General features: G+C 42.0%; 1 long non-coding RNA gene across 2 annotated transcripts in view; it reads left to right on the top strand.

Moving 5' to 3' along the window:
• The window catches only part of LOC128136547 (uncharacterized), a 214,804-nt gene that overhangs the window by 49,033 nt on the left and 140,515 nt on the right, over positions 1-25,256 (top strand). For both annotated transcript variants that reach the window (XR_008233405.1, XR_008233404.1), the window contains exon 3: positions 22,908-23,133. This is a non-coding gene — a long non-coding RNA (uncharacterized LOC128136547). The remainder of the gene's footprint in view (positions 1-22,907; positions 23,134-25,256) is intronic.

The following is a 25,256-nucleotide window of genomic DNA, read 5'->3' on the forward strand; positions in this document are numbered from 1 at the left end:
AGATTCGGTCATATCACAAGGGAACTGGTTAGTGAGAGAGCATCGCTGGCATACTGTGTGTGTCTCTCTCTCATGGCATCAGTGCTGTGAAAAGCTCCTAGGAAGTTTTATGTGTCTGAGCATGTTTATGTGACTCAGATACACACAATCCTTATAAATACTTATCCCATATTTACACAATATATACACACAATTTTTTTCTAAGCAAAACATTTGTTCTTTTCACACAGAAATTTTCAAGGACCGCAGTGAAAGTGCAGATTTCTGTAATCTGTTTTGCTAAATAAGACTTGTCTGCTACTGAGTAAGATGCAGTTAGGAAATGAATACACCAGAATATTCGCTGCACAGGCAGTTATGACCAACCATCCACCAAGGGCTGCCCTCCAGCTCCTCCACGGATTTGAAATTCAAATCACTTGGATGGCCCTTTACTGCTGTTATTCATCCAAAAACCTCAAAACCCCCAATCTGCATCTATCCATCTTTGAAATTATGAAGGGCGTATTGGTCTGGGAAGGGGAAAGAAATACCCTGAAATAGCACTGAAGGGACTTGTTACGTGCAGCGGATAGAGCCAGGATATTTTCTGCTCGGTCTCTGTCCTCAGCTCACCTCCTGTGGAGGGCTCTGGAGCATCAGTGACAGGCAATGGCAGCATATTTTTGAAATGATTGGGTTTTGCTGCGTTGCCGTTCCTAGGCCTAGTTGCCGTTGCTCATCGGATGATCTGCTACGGAGAGGCATGGTTCTGTTATAAAAAATGAAGAAGTTTGTGTAACTACAGCTGAATGCACTTGCTGGCCTAAGCCAGATGCAAAAGAATATTTAAAGGCATGAGACTTAAGCACTGAAATTAGGCCTAAATGTTGCTTTGGGACTTTGAAAATTTGACTTACATTTCTAAGGCACTTGGGCATTATTGAACACATCCCCTTGGAGCTGCATGAATTCTGTTTCTCGCCAGCTTTGTATTTAATTTTCAGATGGTGGCTGGAACATGTATTGCCGTGACCTGGAAAAAGAGAATTGCATTAAGTAATGATGGGGGCACTGGGGCTATTTTTCTTGCTGTATGCCAGAAGGTGTTTGAATAAATTGACAGCATATTTTCCTATTGTTCTTCATCTTGATTTATTTCTATTCTTGAACTTTCCCCCCTTGGAGAATTCAGTTATAGGTTTTCCTCCTGAGCTGTACAGAGAGCGCCAGCCTTCTATGAGTGGTGTCTAAACATATGTCAACAGATTGACCCACCGTTTTTTCCATTTGTGTGGAACTGATAAGTCAAATAGGGGGTACTCTGACACACTAGACGTTGGAAAGAGGAGGGGAACAAATTTAGAACAAAGACCACCCAAAATATTTTCAAATTCAAGATTCCAGTGAAAACAAACACAACAAAAAGTATGTGCTTCTGATTAGTCATAAATTAGCTGTTATTGTTCCTTTTTCCAGGCCGAATGATTTATTGGTTTATCCCACACAATGTTAAATGTAAATTGGAAATGTGTAAAATTACATTTGACTGCGGAGCACACAATATGTACTCAGTTGGTAAGCAAAGTTAGCCCCATTATGTTCTATACATTATGGGTACATAGTTATAGTGTTATGGCATGAAATGCCAGCTGTTATGCTATGATAGGAATGAACTGCAGATTGAGAGCTATCAAATGTATGAATCTGTGACAACTGAATAATGAACATATTGAAAAGATCGTGACATTAGTAGACCAGCTGTAGAGTGCACAACTACTCAATTTTCCTGTTTGCTGCATAATAAAAGCAAGTTATGTTCCTGACTTCAGAAAGAATAGGGCTGGATCTTCAAAGTAAAGAAAACTTCGGGGGGGTTAGGTACAAAATCCAGAGTGGGACCCTCAAGTCTCTACCTGCACACCCTCCTGCCCACCTGAACAACACAAGCTTTGGCAGCTTCTCTTGCCCTGGGCTCCTGGTCGAAAGGGCGATGGATGCCAGTTCCCTTCCCATGCTGTGTGTGTTGGGAGGGGGAGAGAGGGCAGCTCTGAGAACAGCTTGGCCAGGATAAAGTGTTTTGCTGCTTGGTTTGTGAATCCAGACTGGCGTTAGGATGTAGGGAACTTTGCCTCTAGGAGTCAGGATGTAGCCTAGTTCATGAGAGGCTTTAGCCAGTTCCCACTGGAGTGAAACTGGGGCTCTGGTGTGTGAAACAGACCTTCACATGCTGCTTGAAGCCGTTCAAAAAGGCAGAGGGCATACAGAAAAGTGAAATTCATGGCTCGCTATGCAGCTGTCGCGTCATATGCCTTTAGTTTAACTTCACATTTCTTTCGTATTTTAACACAAAACACTGTCACTATGATGGAGGCAGTCTTGTTGTACCACCTGTTATTCTCTTTGTTTAACATTGAAGATCAGGAGTTCATGGTCTAGTGTTATTTTGTGTGTGTGCCTGTATACATATACATACACATGTACATGTGTGTGTACATTTGTCAGTGGTAGCTGAACAGTTCCTGCTATTACAACACTACTGCACAGCACCTGCATTTATGCAGAATGTTTACTGATTGATGACAGTTTTCAAAACATTTCTCTTTCCCATGTATTGAATTTGTGCTGTATGTATTTATTTATTATATAATTTGTGCCTCTTCCAATTCATTCTGTCTCATGTTTTCCTTATCGGTGTCAGTTGTAGTCAATTACTTGCGTAAAAAGATTGAGGACCTAATTTATGGCATGATGACATACAGTAGATACACTGCTCCCATTAGAACCTGATGAAACCTCTCTATTAATTTTCTCAGTGTGCCAAGTCAAGTCACAGAGGGTAGACCTTTGATGAATAAAGCATATTTTCTTACTTAGCTCCATTCCCAACTAGCTCAACTTCTAGAAATAACATTGGCTGGCCAATGAACACACTTCTTTGATAGTGGTAGGAATTTAAGATAAAAAACAGCTGGGTAAGTTTTTTTAGACAAAAGGAAACAACTTTGAACTCTGCAGACAATGTAGTTTAAACCCAAACAGATGTGGTTTAATCTTGTTTTTGATCCTCTTGTAGATTTTCTTTTAAAATGCATGCATGTGCACAGAAATGATGACTTTCAGATGTCTTGACATAATTTGTTAGAGTATCACCTTGGTGCATAAATCTTCTATGCCAAATACTTCATGTCTTTGAACATGGACTGAAAGGTACCAGAGAGGATTTATGCTGTTCTTTTGGTGCTATCCTGCAACTGTGTAAAAGAAACAATATCATCATGCGAACATAAAGTCTGTAAAATGAGAAACTCAGATGTGTTTTTCTGGTTCCCAATAAATCTTTTTACCATGAGGGCCTAAAGTAACTCTAAGACAGAAGAAACAATATCAGACTTACTCCAAATTAGCAGACCCCTTTGATCTGAGCCCAGCCCTATCTTACTTTGATAGCTATTAGTCACATCTGGCATTTTCATATGCTAATTTCCCTCTCCTTTCCCCGTATATTAACAGAAGTGGAAGTAAACATATAAACAGACTTCCTTTCAATAGATAATCAGCTTTTGATATAAATGTGGTAGTGACACTGTCTTTCAGCTCATGTTCCGATCACCATTAAACTTCAAAGCTCTGTGCAATCAAGACCTGCTTCTTCCCTACAGCCAAATCAGAGGATTGAATACAGGAGGGCTGGCTACAAATGTGACTCTACACAGATGTGAGCATCTCTTTCTCCCTGTCTCCTTTCCTTACTAAAATTATGGAGGTGGGATGGAAAAGATTCAGAGCTGCAGGGGGAGAAAACCAGGAGGCAGCCAGCATAGAGAAAAACCTCTTTTCTGCTTGGCAGAAGTAAGAGCACTCCAAAAAACCCTGATGATACGTTGCTACCTTAAACTAGGTTCAAGAGCTGAAGCAAGTACCACCAATAGCTGGGAAGAACAGTAACATACAGACATTTTTGCCAACGGGTACATGTTTTTAGTGAGTCTCATGTTTGGCCCCAGGTCTCAAAAATATTTACGCCTTTCACACACATTGAAACCAAGGGGAGTTAGTCATTCAAATACCTTTTGAGTATCTGAGCCTTGCTGTGTTTTCCTAAAGTCTGTGTTTCTGTGCTGAAGACATTATATGAGACTCTGCAAGGGAAAATGTTATTCTTCTAATCTTCAGGGTGGAAAGAAAAATACTGAAGATGTAATGCAAATGTGTCATGAAAAAAAAACAAACAGAAAAAACCAAATTCATTCTGTTCAAACAAACAAACAAACAAATTTTCTGATTTCTGGTCATTCTTTTGGGGAGGGTTGATTTGTGATTTTAGAACAGAATGCAAATGCTGTGCGTTTCCCATGTCTTCACCATGTTGCAGTAAGTACTTGTTTAAATGATCTTTCCTGCCGAGCCTGAGAGCTCTAGGCTCGTCCTGTGGCTGGGATGTGTTGGTGCTATCTTGTGGGCAGAGCTCTGAAATTAGCCAGGCTTTTCCTGCTTCACCTCCTCTAACACAGTCACTCCAAGCGCAGGGACCTGGAGGTAGGTCTTTTTAAAGCTAGAGATAAATCCATCACATGATTTCTTACAAGATTAAAAACATCGCTTGTAATAGAATAAATACAGCCAGATATCCTGGCTTTTTACCATGACCTAAGCAATTGTTTTAGCAGATAGCAGGAAACTATTACTAACCCGTTCTCAGTGCCTGGTGGAAAAACGGGTAAAGCTGCTGTAGATCCAACTCGTGAAACTCATCTGGAATCATATGTTATTATCCACCTTGCCAGAGGAGGCACCTGCTACTGCTCCATTTCTTTCCAAATCTTCAGGGTGGCAACTGTGTTCTATCAATATTTTCTTCTTCTTTTTTTCTCTGTCAGCAATAAGAGTTTTTTGTATACAAATGGATGAATGTTAAGTGACCTTTTAAAATGAATCTATTGAGACATCTCACTGGACCTTTTTTATAAAGTCTTCACCTTATTTGCTACACAGGGTAGGGGTTACGACAGAAAATACTTGCCTTAGAGAGCTGACAGTCCGGGCAGCCAAATGGCACCCGTTGCCTTCTGTGCACAGACATGGAAATACTTGGTGTATGGAATCTTGTGAATAAAGCACTCCAGATTCACATAACAAGCTGATACTATAGCAGTACTTTGTAAAGCATTGCCCTGCGTTGCATGTGTGAGGCTGCCAAAATACCCTCAAGTCAGCAAGAGTCAGGTCTCAAAAAGAAGGAAGTGGCTGTGTGCCTGGTGTACGTGAAAAGCATCGTGTTTAATAATCTTGTATCTCCGTAGATCCAACCATCCTTTTTACCTTATGTACCTGCAAATATGAGAGCAGATATGCAAAGTGCTTGAGATTTGTTCTAGTTTCTGACTTCTTGCTTACGGTCTCTATTTGCCCTGCACAGGAGCAGCGTGTTGTGTTATGCGCTTTTCATAGCATCTTCCAAAAGTGCCAAAAACCCAGTGAACATCATGCATCCCAAATGTCAGCATCACACACCTGAGAGGCTACGTAGCTGTTGTGTGGGCTCCTCCGCTTGTGCTTTCATTCGAGCTCCATCACTTCACAAACAGCACAAGACTGAAATGTTATTTTGGCATCACCAAGAAGAGCTAGAGCTGATTGATGGGCAGGTGGAAAAGGAGGCAGTAATGAATGGCAAGAGCAGTCATTTGCACAGATGACTACAGAAAACCTGTAATCAATTAATAATTTGCATGTTCAGAATAAAGATGAGTTGAGCAGTAAATTATTAACTGCAGTCTAATAGCTTCAGCTAGCTGATAGCAGATAATTTGCTATGCTTACATTAGCAAATAACTGAGGTAGTCAGGTTACTTCAAAACCAAAACTGTTGCAGTGGAATCTAAACCGTACCTATTCAGCTTGAACAAAACTTCTCTATTTGCATGCCTTTTGAAGAAAAAGATTTTTTTCCATTAAAGAAAGTTTTTACTGATTATTTATCTTTGATCTGCTTTTCAGAAAAAGGAAAAGAAGCCAGAAACCTTCAAACTTTCTCCCACATCTCTGCTCCCCCAAAAGTCAAAATAAGAAAAAAATTAGTATTTGACTTTTGATAAACCCCCCTGGAATTTTCTGAATGAGTTCTTTAAATCTGCTGTCATGTGCTTCATCTATGTAGATGGTAAAGTGCCACTACACTCAACTGTGAAACATCCTGCCATACTCATCTTAAAGTCTGGAATAAATCTTGTGTGGACATCAGTGAGACTATGCCTAGACCTTTCATTTTCTTAGAGGTGGCCAAGTTCTGAATGATCTGCAACAAATGTTGTCTAGTAGCACAAATACAACCTATGCTTTTTTAAAAGCTGTGTATCAATTGCAGGAGATTTAATTTTATGGCAAGTATGAAAAGTCAATAAACAATATTTTAGGTGAGTAAGGAATAGGATTTCAAGTCATGGATTTTCTTCTTTTTTTACATTTGCAGGGCCATTTCCCTTTTTCTGTTGGTTTTTGGGTAATTCAGTTTTGTGAGGCATACTGTAAAAGCATAAAAATTGGGATTTATGAAATAATCTGAAGCATTTAACTATTAAGCAGCTGCTGACTCTATATAGCAACATTAAGTACATGAAGGGAGCCACTTGGTCAGTATTATGGTTGAAAGACAGGCTTATGACTTGTAATTCATGTATCACATCCACTTAAAATTGGTGCTTTAAAGCTTGTCTCCTCATATGCAGGCAGCACTTACCTTGTGCATGGCATTCTTAAGTTTTTTAATGGTTACCATTCGTATGTTTTTTAATGGTTACACAATGTTATGATGATACCCAGAGATGCTGGAATAGTTTGAGCAGCCAAATGGTGAGATCGGTGAATAAAATCCTGGGACTAGGATGGAATCACCTAGTGCTTTTCTGATAACAAGTATTTATCCTGCACTCTTTGCTTTTAATTCAGCTCTTCCCTGCCAGCTAATCAGAGCCAGCAGAACATGCTCTCTCTGATATAAAGGGCATCAGGAATTGCATTTCACGGGTGAATGTTTCTCTAGCAGAACTTTCCAGACCCTGCTATGCCCTCAAGGAGCTTTGCTGCTGCAACATGTGGTCCATATCCTGTTGCAGTCACCTTAGGATAATTCTTGGCTTCAGTGCAAGCTGGGCTAGCCCTTACACTTTATAACTGGTTAAAAAGTATATCTGTATATCTATATGTATCTGCATCCTCATTTTCAGATGGGTGATTATGTTACAGAGCCAGAATTCCAGATTCATCCTTTTCCTACTTTCAGTCTTTTTGAAAGACACGAACTTTAGCCCACCTCATCATCCATCATTTACAGACCTCTTTCTCTTAAGGATGCTTTCTGGACAATGTTGGCATGGGTAAACTTGCTGCAACCTGGGGGATGCAAGCCATATCAGACCCATGTATTTTTAAAGGTAGTTAGTTACCCTTTGCGTGTAAATGTAGAGGGGAGAGAAGTTCTGTAATTTTATGGAATTGCTCTTGATTTGTGTCATTGTTAGTTAAACGAGTGAGCTCACTGTCTCACATTGCCTTGTCTTGCTGTTGTCATGGTTCACATTGCCTTGTATTACATATTTGGCCCGGGCATCATTCCTGCCGCTGGCTGCTGGCGCAGAGCATCAGGAGAACTGTCTCATCAGGGTATTTGCAAGCTCCGCCATCCCTGGGTGACACAGTGCTGGCACTGCGGGCTGCATCTCCTGCCGGTCTTGCCCCAGCGTGAGGAACGCAATGAATGGACCCTGCAGGGGCTTGGCTGGGCTGGCGTCCCTCTTCCTGGAAATCTGGCCTGCTCTGCATTTTGTGTGGATGGCTGCAGTTGCGTCTGGAGTATTTGTGTATGTCCAGTACAGATGCAGTATTTGCAAAATGGGAGAATATGAACAGCGTTACAGAAACAGTTATTTCCTGTGTGTAGGAGTCGGATTGCAGCTGCAGGGATTTTTAAACTTAGAGGCTGCTTATGATAATGGTATTGAGTTAGAGAGCAAGTCTGAGATACCTGCTTGGTAATGGCAATGCTTTTGTGTGCTTCTCTGTGGTGCATTTTATGCTGTGTTTTAAACATTGTTTCTTTCCCCTTCATTTCCTACTTGTTGGGAAAGATGGTTTTTGACAGGAAATTGTAAAAGAGGTTCAGGATGTACCATCTGGTTTTAGCTCAGAACTTTCTTATGATTCAGACAAGTTTGGAACTGAGGTAAAATTTTAATGAGCTCCTAAGTGACTTAGGAGACAAAATGGTGTTATGATAGTCACTATGGCTATTTTTAGGGTGCTAGCTTGTGCTATGTACTCGCATTGCAATCAGTGATGCAGTCAGTGTGAAACAACCATCCTCCTTCATGGGTGCTATCGCTGTATATATGTGTGAGATACATTTCCCTGCTCTCTTATATTTAATGGTCTATTAGCTTACCAGATTGACAAGAAAAATGTTGTACTCTGGAAACGTTTATTCCAGATGTTAAAGCAGCTAAGTTGTATTGTTTTACTTTTACTGATAACATTGACACAATTTTATGTTGAGCTAAGGAATGTCAAGTAATTACTTGCTGCTGCAGTGATAATATTTGTGACAATTCTAATAATATTATGGGATAAATAATCCAATAGGCTTCATAATGTTTCTTTTTCTCTATGGAAACTTGGGGATTTTTTTTCTGTATTCAAATCCTTTTTTCTCTAAATATCTAGTCAAAATTGTTTGTCCATATATATCCCTTTATACAAAATGCTGCTATGGGTCCTGGTTAATGTTTTAAATAGCAGATGTTCCAGCACACCTCTGGAGATGCAGGTACGAACCCACTATCACCTGTGCATCAATGCAGTTGTTTATGGAGCAACAACACGGATCAATTTTGCTGTTGGAAACTTTGAACATATGACATACTTTGGATGTAAAAGTACTTAGTGATAAATATCTGGATTCCCTTAGTCCACTAAGAGCAATCATCCCCTAGGGACAACATTTACATTCCAGTTTGGAGGGGCACGAGGGGCAAGCGAAGAGAGGTGCACTCTCTCTCTGCACTGGGAGGGCTGGAATGGCTCAGGACCCAGAGTTAACTCAAAACTGGTTAAGGGTAGGGTTAAATATCCTACTTTTTCTTCAGCTATGAGGTTTGAGATGCAGCCCTACAGCACTGGTCTCGGTTTCTGGTCTCCCAGTCTTGTGCCATAACCACTGGAAACAGTGCTGCCTAACTCTGGATAAGTTAATTCAATTGGTGAACAGTCAGCATGTTTTTTAAAAGTAGCAAAAGGTTAAATCAGAAAGTTGGGAGATCATCAAAGCTGATTCTAGGGGAAACAGAGGGGTTTAAATGCAGCGTGGGGAGAGTCAGTAAGGGCTGTAAACCGCAGCCAAGGCTTCTCATGGGAGCCCTGCCTTGCGCCCAGCTGCTGATGTGGAACCTGTCACTTAGCATGAAGGAGCATCAAATCATGTTCGTTAGGCTGGAGCATGAACTCAGAGAGGCACTCCTCCACCAAAAAGCTCTTACTTCTCCTGTGATTAGTGAGCGTAATTAGAAAGTCTGTGTTCACTGGAAGGAAACTGCTTTGGTCTATGCTCTGGTATGGATTAAACTGAAAACCAAAACGTCATCGTGTTTTGACTAATTGCTGTTGAAACTTTTCAGCAAAATGTCAAAACTTGAAGCGAGGCCACATCAGAAAATTAAAGTACAGTAAGTACATGGCTGGTATTTAAAAAAAAAAAACCAACAAAAAACGGATGGTTAGATCTAAGGGAAAAGAAATTACCAAACACAGTTGCTTGGGTTCCATAAAATGAAATTCAAGTTCAGTATATTAAAAAACATGTGGACTGTATTTGAAAACATTTTATACAAAGGTTTGAGAGCCAAAATGGGAAAGATGTGGCTGCAGATAAGCTCTCATGTTCAGAACAGAGCATAGGTCATGGATCAGGCATGAAAAAGGAAAACTAAAGGCAGGATCGAGTGTATGGTAGACTTCAGTAGGTTTCAGAGATCGCACAAGGTATTTGTTCCTAAACTCAGTGAAGGAAGGGCTCCTATCAGCCTCGGTGGACTTTAATTCAGGACTACACTGAACAAGATTTATGGGAGAGGCAGTTATAAGTCTCAGATTCTGCTAATTCAGAGGGCATCAGAAATGCCAGAGCTGAGTGTCAGCAAAAGGTACCTCAGCCATATTTTCTGGTTGCAGTAGTGAGTCAGTTAAAACTCTTGACTTTTGATTGCCAGCTCAAGTGGAGACACAATACTTTCTCTGTCTTACTGATCTGCGGAGACGGTATAAGCTGGATCGGTGGTACATACCCTAAAACAAAGGTCTGATTTTGGTTGGTCTCTCTGCAGATCAAGTTTTCAAAAGCTAACCAGGAGCCTAAAAACGAAGGCAGAAACCTAGCATTTTCAGAAGTACATATCCTACTTTGGTATCAGGTGGATAGCAAAGTTTATCCTGGGCAGTTTTCTTGTAACTCATTAAAGACTAATGAAACACAGCTCTAAGTATAACTAACAGTTTAATGTGAAACAATTGGAGGGAATTATCCTGTGATTGACTGTCTGCTGGAGACAGGGAAGGGCGTTTCAGACAGTCTTTTCTGCTGAAGGCTGGTCTCTAGGGATTCTTTCTGTTAGCCCTTTGTTCACAGTCCTCTTCTCCAATATCTGCCATGACGGCTGGTATTTTTTATTCCTTTGCTTTACATCTGTTTTGTGTTAACAACCATCAAAAGCTGAAGCGTGACGAAGAGAATTTGTCATATTTTTGTGGTTCTGACACACCCGAGGTAGGATGCTGATCAATCATGTACGGGTGGCTGGCTCGTCAGATAGCACAGTCCATGCACACATATCTTGTTGCTGAAAGCAAGTTAAAATCATCATCGATTTGCAGGTGGATTAAGGAACGTAATAGCATTCCCTTGCTGAAAGCTAGAAAGTGGCCCATTAGCAAACGTGGCTGGATGGCTTCAGTGGGCTGCTTTCAATGTCTCCATTCCTTTTGTTTTTATAATTTGAGGAAGGGAAGAGGATTTCAGGTACCACCCGGCACCTTCACTTAGATTTAGGTTAGGAAGTGGGCACCAGTGTAAAACCACTTTGCATTGGTCACAGTATTTCCTAAAGGAGAGATGGCCCAGGCAAACAGAAACACTCCTGCTGCTTAATTGTTTTGTCCTTGGAAAAAATGTGTCTTCTTAAAGACTTCATTCAGTACTACTTTTCAGATAAGAACTGACCCCGGTCATGCTGATATTGTCTGCAAATTACATAATTTTAATCATTAATACTGTATACAGTATTACTATACTCCTGTTTCTCACAAATGAACTATTGTCTATAGGTGACTGAAAAGCAGATCAGGAAATGTAAGGGAAGGACTCAGTGCCGCTTCAGTTTTTTTAGAAGTCAGCACAATTTCCATCTGATGTGAATTACATTGTACGCTTTATACATTTTTGTTCTAAACTAGCAGCACTAAAAAAGGTTGATTCTAGCAGATTCTTATCTTATTTTTACCATGTGCATTGTAGTCTCCCATTTACTGAAGGAAACCTGGAAGGATTTAAAGAAAATTGTTTAAAAGGGAATAAGTAATATTCTTGAGATGCCTTCTGTCCTGTAGAGGAGATGGAGAATGCCAAGATTCCACACTAATTCTTAGAAATTACTGATCAGCATCACAGCCTGCCTTGCAAATGGTGTCTCCTGCAGCAATTGAACATGGGAATACTGGGTGGGAGCAACAAGGGGAAACTGCTGTAGCATGAGACAGAATGGGTATTTGGAGGTTTTTTTGCTTCAGAAGTAGTGGCATGCTATGAGCTGTGCCAATGAATTTGAGGTATAGCTGAACATTTTGTTGCACTGTTTGAATTACATCAGTGGCACTTACCAAGTTTTAGTGTGTTTACCAATCTAAGTGAATACTTGTACTTTGCAAATCTGCGTGGGCAAGTCTTTGCAAGTGATAGACTTCTTAAACCTTTTTGTTGTTGTATATGTTTAAGTACTACATATTCTTCCTGGTACAAAGAAAAAAAGTTAGAGTGCTTAAAATCCTAAACATTTTAACGCGTTAAGAATACAATATTTCAGCAATTGATTCTGAATTGGGGAAAAAACTTGAAATGTTAACATTTGTCACAGGGTAGAAAGTTCTGAGCTGTCACGATGCCTTAGAAAAGCTGAAACCTCCGTGCTGTGCGACTGCTGTATCTGTGTGCCAAGCTCCTCGGGTGCACCAGGGTTCCCATGAGATAGTCCCCAAAGGGAGACACGATGGGTGATGATCATCAACTCTGTCTGGCATGGGGGACGTGACCTGAGAGTGTGAGACGTGATGGGTGTTGCATCATCAGCTGTGTCTGGGGTGGGGAACGTGCCTTGAGAGGGTGAGGGTGTGATGTGGGTCAGCTGTAGCAGCCCAAGTGGGCACAGATTAACTGATTGCTGGGAGGTGCTGGGACCGGGCACAGCTGCAGGGGATGGTGAGGAGGTGGCCTGGCCCCCACCCAAGGCTTCTTGGGGGCGGGTGGCATTAGGGTTGAGCTGCTCTGAGGTTTCTGTGTCCCGTTGGAGAGCGTTGTGAAAGTTCGATACTTATTTCTGTCTCCAGTATGGCAGGATTATTTTTTTTCCTGGATGCTGGTCTCACTTGTCCTTGTGGCTGGGTGAGTACAAGGCTTTTGTGTGCTCTGGGTACTGTGCAAGCAAGCTGCCTTGGGATGGTATGTAGATGCTGGTGTGAGAATGAGCAGTGTCTTTGTTTTAAGAGGAAAAAGTCCTCAAAGGGCTTCAAGTATTAATTCTTCTGTAAGCCTAGCTTTGATTCCAGTTGTGCGAAATATATTCTTGCAGATCTGGAAGCAAGAGAGAAGCTTACGAATTAATGTTTAAATATCCATCTCCCCAAGTACTCTGAAATTGCTCTTTCAGCACAGAGTAACTGAATAATTCCAGAATTTGATATCTGAAGGTCTTTCAGCTCTAGGAGTAGTACTAATAGGAGCTCTTTTCATTTCTTTCAGAGGTATTTAAGGGGGAAATTTCTGAGTTGAGAATCTCTATTGGTACAGGCCTGAAGTCTGGCTGTTCTTGGTCTTAAGCCAATGCAATTTGGGGGGGGGAAATACCTTTTCTATTCAATGGAAACTACTGTTTTTCTCTGGGGAAAATAGGAATAACTTGCGTTCTATGCTGAACTGAACTGGAGTGTTTGAGCCCTAAATACAATCTGAAAACATTTAACATCTAATCTCTGTAAAAATGTAATTATCAGCTTTATAGTAGTATTTCATGCTGCGTGGGTGGATGGTGATGTAAATGGAAAGGACTGGTCCAGAAGAAGGGGGTGTTTGTTTAAGATAGTTTTAGACATAGAACTACTAAATGTGGCTCCTCTCTTCCACTGCAGTGCTCAGGGGTGCTCACAGCTGGCTTGTTTGGAGACCGTGAGCAGTAAGGTCTCATGTTTGCTCTTGAAAGATCTCCTGCCACAGATGTGAACCCCAGATAACAGGAGAGCGAAGAGAAGAGCTGTAACTTGTGTGGTTCCCCCCCCCCCCCCCCCCCCCCCCGGAAAATCAAATTGTATGGCTATAGATCATGCAACAGGGAAGTATTGAATAGTTTGTTTCGGACCAAAGGGCTTTCTCGCCTTGTTGCAGCCTGTCTTAGTTCCATGACCCCTCTCATCCCTTCCTGTGAGGCATGCTGGGGTGTGCAATCCCCCAAAAAGCCCTTCTCCCCCCAACCACCCTCCTGGCCCGATGCAACACAAATACTTGCCATCAAATCTGCAGGTGTCTGTTGTCTCTTGCTGTGTCTCCTCCTCTCCCTGCGTGCCCTTGCCATGTGTTTTCCGCACAGCTGCAAAAGGCCCTGCCGAGGGAAGGAGCAGTAATTCCTTAGGGTGGTGGGTCTGGAGCCGAAGGGCCCTGGGGGCTTTTGCTCCTTGTGGAGAGTTTTGATCAGTGTTATTGCAATTAAGGAAATGGGTCAGGTCTCGGTTTGCGGGTCTGGAGTTGTGTTTGCAAGGGGCAGTATTTGAGTATGTCGTCTGTTACGATAACCGGTGTCACTGGTAAGGTGAATTTAGGTGTAAACTTGAACTGCAGGCTGTTGGGAGGGAGCAGAATTCAGCAAGAAATGATTGACTTCTTAGAAGCAGTGCCTGGGTTTAGGACCAAAGGGGTTATGGAAGTGCAAGTGTTTAACTGGAGTATCTTCTGTAGAAGAGCGTGGGAAAATGACAGAAGTGTGGACCACAGCCTTAGTTTTTTTCTAAAGCTTAAGTGCATATAGGTTATCATTATCACTTGTCAATCCCGAGCTGATTAAGCTTGGAGAAAAATGTTACTAGGCTGATGCAAGCTCTTTATCCAACACACTCTCAAAATGGCTTTCTTGGAATGACATGCAGAGCTCTTAGTAACACTGTATATGTCTGTCTTGGGAGAAATCTGAAGAATCTGAATTGAAAATCTAGAGAGGGTGTATCCATCAGTGGAGGAAAACTTACTCTTTGGTTTGGTGGTATTTCTCGCATTTGATTGTTGCACAGTAGAACAAGCAGTGCAAAAACCGCTTCTACTTCTCTACTCCCAGCTGAGAAGAAAGACCTGTGGCACACAAAGATTAGCATGTGTGACTGTATTAAAATTGGAAAGATACTTCTATCCAGATCTGAAGAAGCATTTGGCTGCATTTAGCAATTTTTACGTGCCTTAGCATGACCACGCAAGCTATTCTGTCACTTAAAGATTGTGTGTGGAGCTGGGATCCTGCTGCTGCTGTAGCAGAAACAAAGGGTGTTATAAACAGAAAAACACTCTGCTGCCATTTCTGGTAGCCAATATCAATGTAAACATGGCAGGTGTAAACAAGAAGGAAGTAAGGTACCAAGGAAACCTTTTCAAATTGAAATGCCACAAGACTTTTGCCTGTTTGCTATGCATACAGCTAATGAGAAGACAGTCATACTTATTTTCAGCCTTATCAGTGAGACTAGGATTGTCAAGGTGATTAGAGGGCGGGTGTGCCACGGGCACAAGCAAGCTGAGGAGGAGGGCTGGAGGGAGGCTTGCAGAGTGCAGTGGCCGGTGCTGATGGCATCCCAGATGAGAGCAGCTGGTCATGGGTGACGTGATGTGGGTGTCAAGAGCTCTGGAGGAGCGTGCAGTTTGGGAGAGGATTTCTGGCTTGTGTTTGCAGCTTGCTGTGACATGCTGTTACCGGTGCTCTGCTCTGTGAGAACAGAGCAGTGACAACCGTGTCTTGCTGGCTCAAATATTGCTGATCTTAAGAGCTTCTTGGCATTGTTGCTGTTATTGCCATTATTCTGTTATTTTCTTCCTGTGGCTCTGTGACAGCAAACTTCTGTCATACAGCTCTTCAGTGGGAGCTGCCATCTTGTCGAGAGCCGTAGGGAGGGATGGGCACAGTGCTACCACTGTGGGATTTTGCTGTTTGACTGCAGTCTCTCAAAAGCATGATATGTAATGTAGTAAGAAGCTTGGTAAAGGTGGAGAGGAGCTTTCCTGTTCCTTTATTGCTGACCTGTATCAGGTAACTCATGAGCACTTGAGCTAGACTGGCTCCCTAGTAGCTCCTGTGCAAGCCATGGCTTTTCCTCCAGACTTCTCCCACCTGAAACATGCTCTTTTCTGGGTCTGCTGTTTTCCTTGCACTTCAAGGTGCTGACTCTTCCCAGTTTGTGTGCTGCTCTTCTCTTGCTTTGCTCCCTTTTCAGTGCAAGAATCCTCCTGGTGCAGGAGGAGTTAACTGCAGCATTGTGCAACTGCCAGGCAGTTTGGTTTCTTGTGTCCTTGTTAAAGTGGAGACATTGGCTTGTAAATATTAATCTCTGAGGTATGATTATGCCTTAGACCACAGTGGCTACAGACATCTTCCTATAATATATTTTGGCAGGGCTGAGTTGATTAATGAAGCTAGAAGCATGAGAAGGAAAACTCTGGGAAACTCCTATGCTGCACTTAAAATATCTCATGTAAATTAATATTTCTGAAACATGTTGTCTGCTTTAAATTTAGGCCCAGGGGAGGAAATGTGCTGATACATATGAGTAGTCTGATTTCCTTCCCAAGCTCAGCAAGATTCTGCCAGTGAAGGGCAACAAGAAGCTTTGAACAGAAAAACTAGAAGCTTAATGTTTCTAGCTGTTGAATGAAAGAATTGGGCCATTGAGGAAATGACTGAAGGATGGAGTATCAGCATATTGAAAGCCCTTCAGAATTGTCTGATGCTGGCCCTTTAACAAGTGCTGTGTTGATGTAATGAGTTCTTGAGGTAATGACTTTTTAATGTATTTAAGGGAAACAAGACCACCCTGATTAGCTGTAGTTTTATTTTCAAAACCAGTTATGATTACTGAAATGTTGTCACATGTCATGAATCACTGAGTTCTGTGGCCAAGATATCGCAGGCTTGCTACAAAGCCATTAATTTTAGTGGTTATGCCTCAAAATTTCTTTCCCATTTTGAGCCAGTTTGACAGCTGAACCAAGTGTAAATATATCCACGCATATTTTCCTACTGGAATCAGTGTCCTGGTAGCTTCAATGTAAAGACCATGAGATCCCATATGTGACAGTGGCTCTACAGCTGGGAAAGGGAATGCTGTGAGCACTGAGGAGGGTGCTGGGACTGGGGTCGGTGCTCCTGCCTCCGCACCGTCCCATTGTCCATCCCTCTTAGCTGTACTGGCTGATGTGTCCCTGCAGCTGGACAGTCTGAAGACCTGACCTGAAAAACCTGCTTTTTTTTAGTTTTTTCCTGGTTGGGTCACTTTGGAGATCCTGTTTGTCATGAGCCTGTAAGAATTCATGTGGGAGAAATCCCCCCAGGAGCTGTGTTATATATTTGTGGGGAAACCTATGGAGCAGTCTGTCTCAAGGAGAAGTGCACTGGAGCATCTTCTCTGATAATTCCCTTGAGCAAACTTGTGTAACTTGCCACAAAAATCTGCCACTGGACATAAATGTTCCAGGGGTTGTACTGTGCCGTGAAAAGCTGCGGGTGAACTTAATTGCCAGTGGAAATCCTTCATAGTTGAGCTGTAGCTTTTCAAGATTTTTATTGAAAAAAGTTCTCCTTTCCGTTTTGTTGTGTATTTATGTATGTATACCATAGTCAGCCTAAAGACACAAAATGGAGGTCCGCTAAATGTTGTATCGATGCCTATAAAGTTAAGGGCAAGTTGAACGGCTTAGCGTGAAGAAGTCTAATACTGTCAGCATGCTGATGTTGGAGACCTCGCTGCATGTTGGACTGCATTTTCTGAAGTGACCGGTGCCTGCAGAAAGACATGATACAAGTTCTTGAAGGTGGATACATCATCTTAAAAGGTGTTTCAAGATAAACACACAGAATTTAAGCCACCTAAAATACTAATTTTCAACTTCTTCCACCTGGAGGGGTGGCACATGGGTGACACCTGCACTGCTTGACAGCCTGGCAGTGGAGGTAAAATACTTTGTTATGAGTTAAAGGATTAGTCATTCTGCACAAACTTTGCAGTGAAATGCTATCTAGCTAAAAATACTAGCTGAACTTTAATTCCCAAGGTGGGCATTGCTTCATTATTTGAAGATGTTTGCTACTGTTGTGATGCATATGAGTTGTGCTTTTCATGAGTCTTCATATTCTGCAGTTCTGAGCGCAGTGCTGGGTGTGTATTTCATTGTCAATCTCCTTTAACTCATTTTGTGTTCTCTAGCATTAATCTTTTCTTGTCAATGTTTTCTGAATCTAATCCAGCACAGCCTCTGGAAAATAAAGCAATTGTTTAAATTGATGGTTTTGAACAAAATAAATCATAAATCAGTACATAATCTTTGAAGCCCCTTTTCATCTAGAAAGGTTTTGGTTTTGTTTTTTTTTTTCCCTGGAATGTGATTATAGAGCATAGATTAGAAATATGCAAGAAGACCATGCCACCTGCAGGTGCTGGGGAGAGAGTGCATTTCTGAGCAGTGTCCAGTGCTGGCGAACCTGCTGAGCTGCCTCTCACACTGGTTTGCAGGTGATCAAACTAAGCATGCTCAGTTTTCTTTCACACCTCAGCAAGTGAAAGGCCTGAAATAGAATAGAGATTGTTTTTCCAGAATCCCTTTGTTAACCAGTCTTGACTAAATGTAAGTGAAATGGCTCAGATGAGGCAGGATCGGTGTAGTACAGTTTTCCTTTTTGTTGCCTTCACAGAAAGCAGCACGTGCAACTCTAGGTCTGAGGTCCCCCATGGGCCAGAATTGGCTTATGTATTAACTGGTGTTCCGTTCTCAACAAGAAGCTCATGTCTTACAGTCTGGGAGGTAAAAAGATGGAGCTGTATTTCTGCTAAGGGTGAACTGGTACATAGGAATCTGACTGGCTTCACTGAGCTGACTGCTCATTGTCAAATTTTTAGCTATTTGGGACCATGCTCAGTCTGAACCCCAAACATGTCAGGCTGCAAAAACAATGTAGTAGCGTTGCCAGAAGCCAAGCTGCTTTTCAACTTTGAAGCTGCCTACAAATAAACGTTGAAAATGGTGAGAAAAAACATGGATGGGAAATGATTTAAGGAGAACAAAGCAAAGTAATGGAAGACAGCATGTGTTGCTAATTACCTGCCATTCTGATTTCTGAAGTAATTTTTCATCCATGAGCTATGCGGTCAAATACAGCAGCAAACAAGGAGTGCACGTTCTAGCTTGTGGGCATGTTAAATACTGGGAATTGACGTTATGTCATTGCTGCTACAGGTCTTCCATTTAGAGTCATTGTGCTGTAGCTTGGGGAGTACTGCTGGAGCTGGGTAGTTCATCATAAATCGTAATTGCATAAAGATGATCTGCAGTAGCTCCCCAGACCCAGTTTCCACTTGTAACTGGCAGATGAAAGAAGACTCAGAACAATTATCTGATATTAATTATGTCAAAGACTTTTTGGATCCTCCTGGTCTTTAAAGTCTCAATTCTTGACATAACCAGAGAGCTTTGGTGCAGCGAGAGAGGGAGGGAGAAGGTAACTCTTTCAGCAGTTCTAGTCAGAAGCTGACTTCTGCACCTGGTATCGTAGTATATCTTTCAGTGGCTTTAGCTCTTGAAAGCTCATGATCACCAGGTATCATGTTGGTATATTAGGTCAGCAGCGTCTGGGCCTGGAGCTTGATGCTGGACTTTCTGGAGAAGAAAGCACAGGGCTCAGAGCTGAGTGTGTAGTGCCCTGCTAGGTCTTCACAGAATCTGGTGCAGTCCTGCCTACTTACGCCTGTAAGAAAATTTCATCTCTTCATTTAAGTATTTATGCATAGTGGGCTGAAAACAATTAGCAGGTGCTGAAAATTCAACCCCTGAAACAAAGTAGTTGTGCCATACCCACTTCAATGAAAGAGGAGCATTCCACAACTTAGACCTTTATGGGATAATTTACGCTGTGAGGCTAAGGGAGATGTGTTTTTACTATCATATGGATACCTCTAGTACACCAAAAACTCTGAGTTCTAATTTTGCAGAAAAAGTATCTATAAAGTTGTAGCTACTCTTGCAAGTGAGGCTGGACAATAATGCAAACCTTAATTTGTCAGCATGCTTTCATAATGTATGAGAATGTCAAGGAGGAGAAATTCTAATATAACTATGCCCTGATAATACATCTCCTCTCAGCCATGCTGTTTGCAGTTACTGAAGCGTGTGCACTGGGAGGCAGTGAAGAGTTCCACTAATTCCAGAAAAATCCTGGATCAGATAGGTCTCTGTGGGAGATATGCTATGCATAGGATGCACAGTTTATCTTCTGGGTTTCTGTGGACTGTTCCTGTACTCTGACAGTCCTGATTCCCCCCTCCCGCGCCTTGCTTTCTCTGATGTCTAGTTTTGTGGCCGCTGTGTTATGTATGGCAAGAGGAAATATGAGTTAATAGTGCCTACACTAAAGAACTATTTGCAGTCTGTGAGGGCAGAAGGATGCCTTCTGTCTTGTTCCAGAGGGTGTAAAGCCCTCTGGAGAGTATCAGTTGTTTGATGTAAAGCTGGAGCAAGCCTGCGGCCAAAAGTGGACATAAGTAGAAACTCATGCCATGGATGGAAGTTACAAGATTGAGTTGTCTTGGATTTTTCACCCTATGGTTCAGTCTGTAGGGGGTGTAAGGACTGAATTGGTGCTTCAGGTGCGCAGCATGTGGGGCATCGAGTTTAGTTGCTTGCATTTCTCAATGCCTATTTTCATGCATGCTGTCAGCATGTAGTATATTGCCACCTCTACTTGTCCTTCAGGTTTACTGAAATCCAGGCAAAGGCTTCCATGCTAATGGAAGAGGACAGACAGACGCACAACGTAATTGAATATAAACCTTGATTTCTTAGGAATCCAGGCAGGGAAAGTGAGGTAGTCAAATACAAATACGTACCTCCCTTGCATTGCTCCTGTTTGATCAAGCATCCCAGTGTCTCTGGGACTGTGGAGAGAAACTGTCTGCTGAGGGCAGCATGAATAATGGCACTCACACTCTTTTAAAGCATGGTAATAATATGCAATATTTATTGTATTTGCTTGAATGTTCAAAAATTACGTTTTGCCTGAAAGCTATACCCGGCCTGGCCCCTGGAGGGCACCAACAGCCAACATTACATTTTTTTCACTTGCCTCTTAGTTATTACTCACTGACGTACAGCACTGTGAAGATGGCAAATATATCCCCATGTATAGATTAAAGTGAACTTGCTTTGCCTTGCATAATTTGGAAATTCAAAAGACCAATTTCTTAGTGTAATTGAAAACCGCTACATTTCAGGCTTATTCATTGAATCAGTATTTCCAGTTAGAATTCAAATTAATCTTTCTACCTTTAAACAAGATAACGAGGGTGTAGTTATATTTACTCAGCCTTTTAACAATCAGGTTCAGTGTAGCTGCATATGATTAACTACACATACACAATTGCAAAAGGTTAGTACGGGCATGACTCGAGTCATGAGGGAAATTCATCTCTTAAGGCTGAAAATCTGAACTGACAGTTCAATGCTCAGCCTAATGTCTTAGTCCCTCCGGAAGGGAAAAGTAAAAAGGAAGAGGAGAAAGGCAAAACGACCAGCCCAACGTAAGAACCATGTCAGCTTGTGTATGCTTCCCTCTGGATTTTTTTTTTTTTTTTTTTTTTTTTAAATTTAGCCTGGAGTCTTCTTGCTTTAAAGTTGCATTAATGCAACTTTACTGAATTACTTCCAACACCTGTCAAAATGAGACATGACATCCGAGTGCATTTGTGGAGCACGTCTGTGCATCTGGATATTGTGTGGGCTGGTCAGGTGGAAACACAGGTTAGAGGTTTGTGTATGGAAACATTTATCTGGAGCGCACCCTGCTCTGCATCCCAGGCATCTGACGTGGTGGGTAAATTGGGTGGTAAAAATCCTGAATCCTGTGAAATGCTAATAGATGGGTTTTAAGAGCTCACCTCTATAAAGAGAAGCCTAAGGGATAATTTGACCAGTATCATCCCAAGTTCCTGAGAGCAAGCACCTGAGACTTTGTGTGGATTCACTGGGTCTTTGGAGGAGCTTGGACTGGCTCATCATAGATTGTGTAACAAGGCAGCGCTCCTGAAGTTCAGGAGAATTAAACTGGACCCACAAAAATGATCAAGTTTTGGTAATAGAAGGCTTTTCAGTTTCATTAGTACAAGGCCCAGTGGCTGAATGTCAAAAAATGTCAAACAAATCTGCAGTGAATGAAGCCAGGGAGCAGCTGATTGCAGGCTTTGGTGGATTTTCCATCACTTACAATGTCCAAATGGAGATCAGATACCTTTCTGAAAGCTCAGCTCTAATTCCAAGATTAATTATGGGAAGTCCAATCTGCCCTGTGTTATACAGGAGCTCAATATGAAGAATGTGATTTATTTTTTTTAAATGCATTAATATAAAAGGGAAGTTGCACAAGGTCACATCAGACAGGTTTGAGGGCAGATGCTGTTCTGCTGCACTGCCTTTCTGCGAGAAGGTGCTGAACAAGTCCGTATCCCCTGCAGCTATTTTCCCAGCACCTTACGTGGGACTGGGTTTTCTGATGCTGAAAACTTTTTCAGTTGTTTGCCCAGTAGCTAGGAGGCACGGTGGGTAGATGGGTGCCTTGGATTTTCCCTGCAGGCTGCTGCAGGGAAGCAGATGACTTGTATGATGGTTCAGCTGGTAATGGCCTTTGCAGAACATGAGAAGTTTCAGGGGATTTTTGATTCTTCTTTCTGGGAATGGCAGGAAGTAAAAAGATTGTCAATAGGAATAGTTGACACTCAAACTAGCACTGCTTAACTGTAGTGGGCTTGTGGTCTCTGACAGCCTGCCTATAATCCACATGAACTGATGCTCTTTCATTACCAGTGAGGCTAAGTTGTGTTTCCTTGCATTTGCAATAGCCTAAGACCATGCACGTAGGCAGCTGGTGCCCAGTAATTGCTTAAGCTGTGCTTACTTGATTTGTGTATGAGTGTGAGGTTGCATACAGAGGGCACCCGTCAAAATAAAAGTTGTTAATAACTAGTTGTTATAGCATCATGAGCAACAGCCATACAGAGATACCCTGAGCTGGGGTTGTAGGTGCGTGTTTGGGTTGTGCTGTCACAACTTCTTAGCTGAATCTGGCCTGCCAGCTGGCTTGTGCAAACAGGCAAGAGGCAATTTTTCTAACAGGCTTCTGCTTTGTGCTCTATCAAGCAATCTATGGCTCATGCTTCATTAACCGAGACTTGCATTCTCATTTATACTTGCACAAAAAGTGAATATTCAATTTTACATGCGTGTTTATATTAAAACACCGATGTAATAGAACACCCTAAAGAAGGGTGAAGTACTTCTTTGTTGGCTGCTGTGCTAATTGTCCTCCTTGTCACTTCATTTACAGGTCTGGACTGGGTTACCTCTGCATCCGTCTCTGTTGCAATATTAGCAAGAACAAGCCAGGATGGCGTGCAGATTGTTTTAATTTGCACTGGGGGACTGTCTTTGGATCTATGAATAAGAAAGCATCTTTAAATACTCCCTGCTTCTACTGAGCTGAGTGCTCCTGATTTCCAGCTCTGCAGTGCATGTATGCGCTTGGCCAGCAGGATCAGAGCTGGGCCTGTAAGGTAACTGTGAGCAAATTTATAATGAAGTCATTAAATTCATGAAAGTTGTTCTTTGTCCAGCATCTAAAATTGGACCATGGACTTGTTATTTCAAGTAGTAACATCATTCTGCTGTTGAATTAGCATGGCGATGTTGGGTGGGACTTGCTAGTTCTTCTGGCATCTTCATTGTGGGCCATGAGTCTGTCAAGGGAAATCTGTGGTTTGGATAGGAGAAGAGACAGGGATAAAATTTGCTTGGGCAGTCCTACAAGCAGTCCTCGTGCCACTTTTAACTTGTAGGGACTAAGCAGATGGCCACCTATCCCTAATCTATCCCCTGAATTACTCTGCTGTGCCCAGCATAAACTGGAAAGAGAAGATATTGTGTCCTAATACACTTTTTTGAAAGGCTAGCTATTGAGCTTACTGTGTGAAATCCTCCCCTTGAGTTACTAAGGGGTTTTATTCTGGATGGCATCCTGCATACGTTTTTCAGTCACAGACTGGAATAATTCCAGGGAAGCTGCTCTGTTCTGTTGCTTAATTAATAATACATCTTTTTAAAAAATAAATAAAAAAATTAATGCATATTTAACTGATAAGCTAGAGTAGCTTCAAAAGCACTATTTCAGTCCATGAGCTGCATAATACAGTGCTGTGTTACTTTGAAAATCCCAACTAGAACAAAACTTTGGATGTGTGAGTTTGCATTATGCTTCTAAAGTAGTTGGATGGTTTAACGTGTTGACTTTTCATAAGGGTTTTTTTTCCCCTTCTTGGAGAGAAAGGATGGAAAATACAAAGCGCAGTAGCTTAGCGAGCTAAGTAAACTAGTGGAGGTAAAAACCTCCTTCTTTCCCTTTCTGAAAGGGATTTGTAACTAAGATGAAACCTGCAGCAGGGAGGTGAAGTTGTAAAGCTGCTACCCAGCATTACCTCATCGTCAACAAGCTCCTCTGGAAAGCAGCTTATGCGACCTTTCCCTTCTGTTGAGGAATGCAGGGTAAAATAAGGTGTAAAACTAGAATTTGGGAGAGGATTTTTATTTACTGCTATCACTGTCACTGTACAACACTGGCCAATGCTTTTCATTGTGCAGTTTCTCATAACGAGGTAAGAACTGAGCTTTTAGCGTGAACTTTTGCCATTGTCACTTCAGCTGATTCTTGTAAAAGCTGCTGACACCTTGTTTTGTAATACTTTACTAGGGGATAAGAAAAAATCATTATTGCAAAGCCCAAATAATTGAGAAAAGCCAGGTTGTGTTTTGCTTTATTTGTGGCAGTTACTCCTCACCAATGCAGACTGTTGACATGGAGAGAGTAAACGACATAGGTGTGGAGTCCTAATGTGAGCATCTCCAGTGGACAAAGTTTCCTCTTGTTTGTTTGTTGTGGGTTTGTGTCTGTGCGGTTTGGATTTTGGTTTGGTTGGTAGTTGGTTTTGGTGTGTTGGTGTTTTGGTTTTGTTGGGTGGTTGGGGTGCGTGTGGTTTTGGGTTTGTTTTTTTTTTTTTTTGACAAATCCGCTTTTTGCTCCTTACTATGTCAGGGAAGGGAAAAGTCTTTAGGTTTGTTTTCCTCTGGAAATGTGCTTTAAAATTCAGAAGTTTCCTTGGTTTCTAGAAGAGTCTTTTGCAGAGGCGATGGAAGGGCTCTGCTTGTTTGCCCATCTTTGCTGTGCTGCTGTCTCTCGCTGCTGTTCTTGTTCCCTGGCTGTCTGACCTGGTACTCTGTGTGCATCTCCCAACCTCTTTTTTCCAAAGAGGTATGCCCCAAAACTCCCAGGGCATGGGGGATCTCCCGCTCACTCTGTTTTTCATGTGATTCAAGGAGTAACAACCAAGACAAAGTCAAACAGTTGTTTTCTCTGGTGCTCAAGAGTGTACTTCAGGAGTCAGCTGTAAACAGGTGAGCGACACCAGGTACTGCTTGTGGCAAAGTGGCATTAGGGATTCGAGGCTTGGGCTATGAAGAGATAAAAATACACATCTTGCAACACGAACAAGGGTTGCTTTGATGAAAGCTGAGGCTTTGGTTTAATTTGCATGGGATCTAGATGAACGGCCTGTGTGATCAAAACAGATTGCGTTGTAAATAGGTTCACAAAGAAACTGAGCGATGCCAAATGAAAGGAGCTCAG

Source organism: Harpia harpyja, chromosome Z (genome assembly GCF_026419915.1).
Source record: "Harpia harpyja isolate bHarHar1 chromosome Z, bHarHar1 primary haplotype, whole genome shotgun sequence".
NCBI lineage: Eukaryota > Metazoa > Chordata > Aves > Accipitriformes > Accipitridae > Harpia > Harpia harpyja.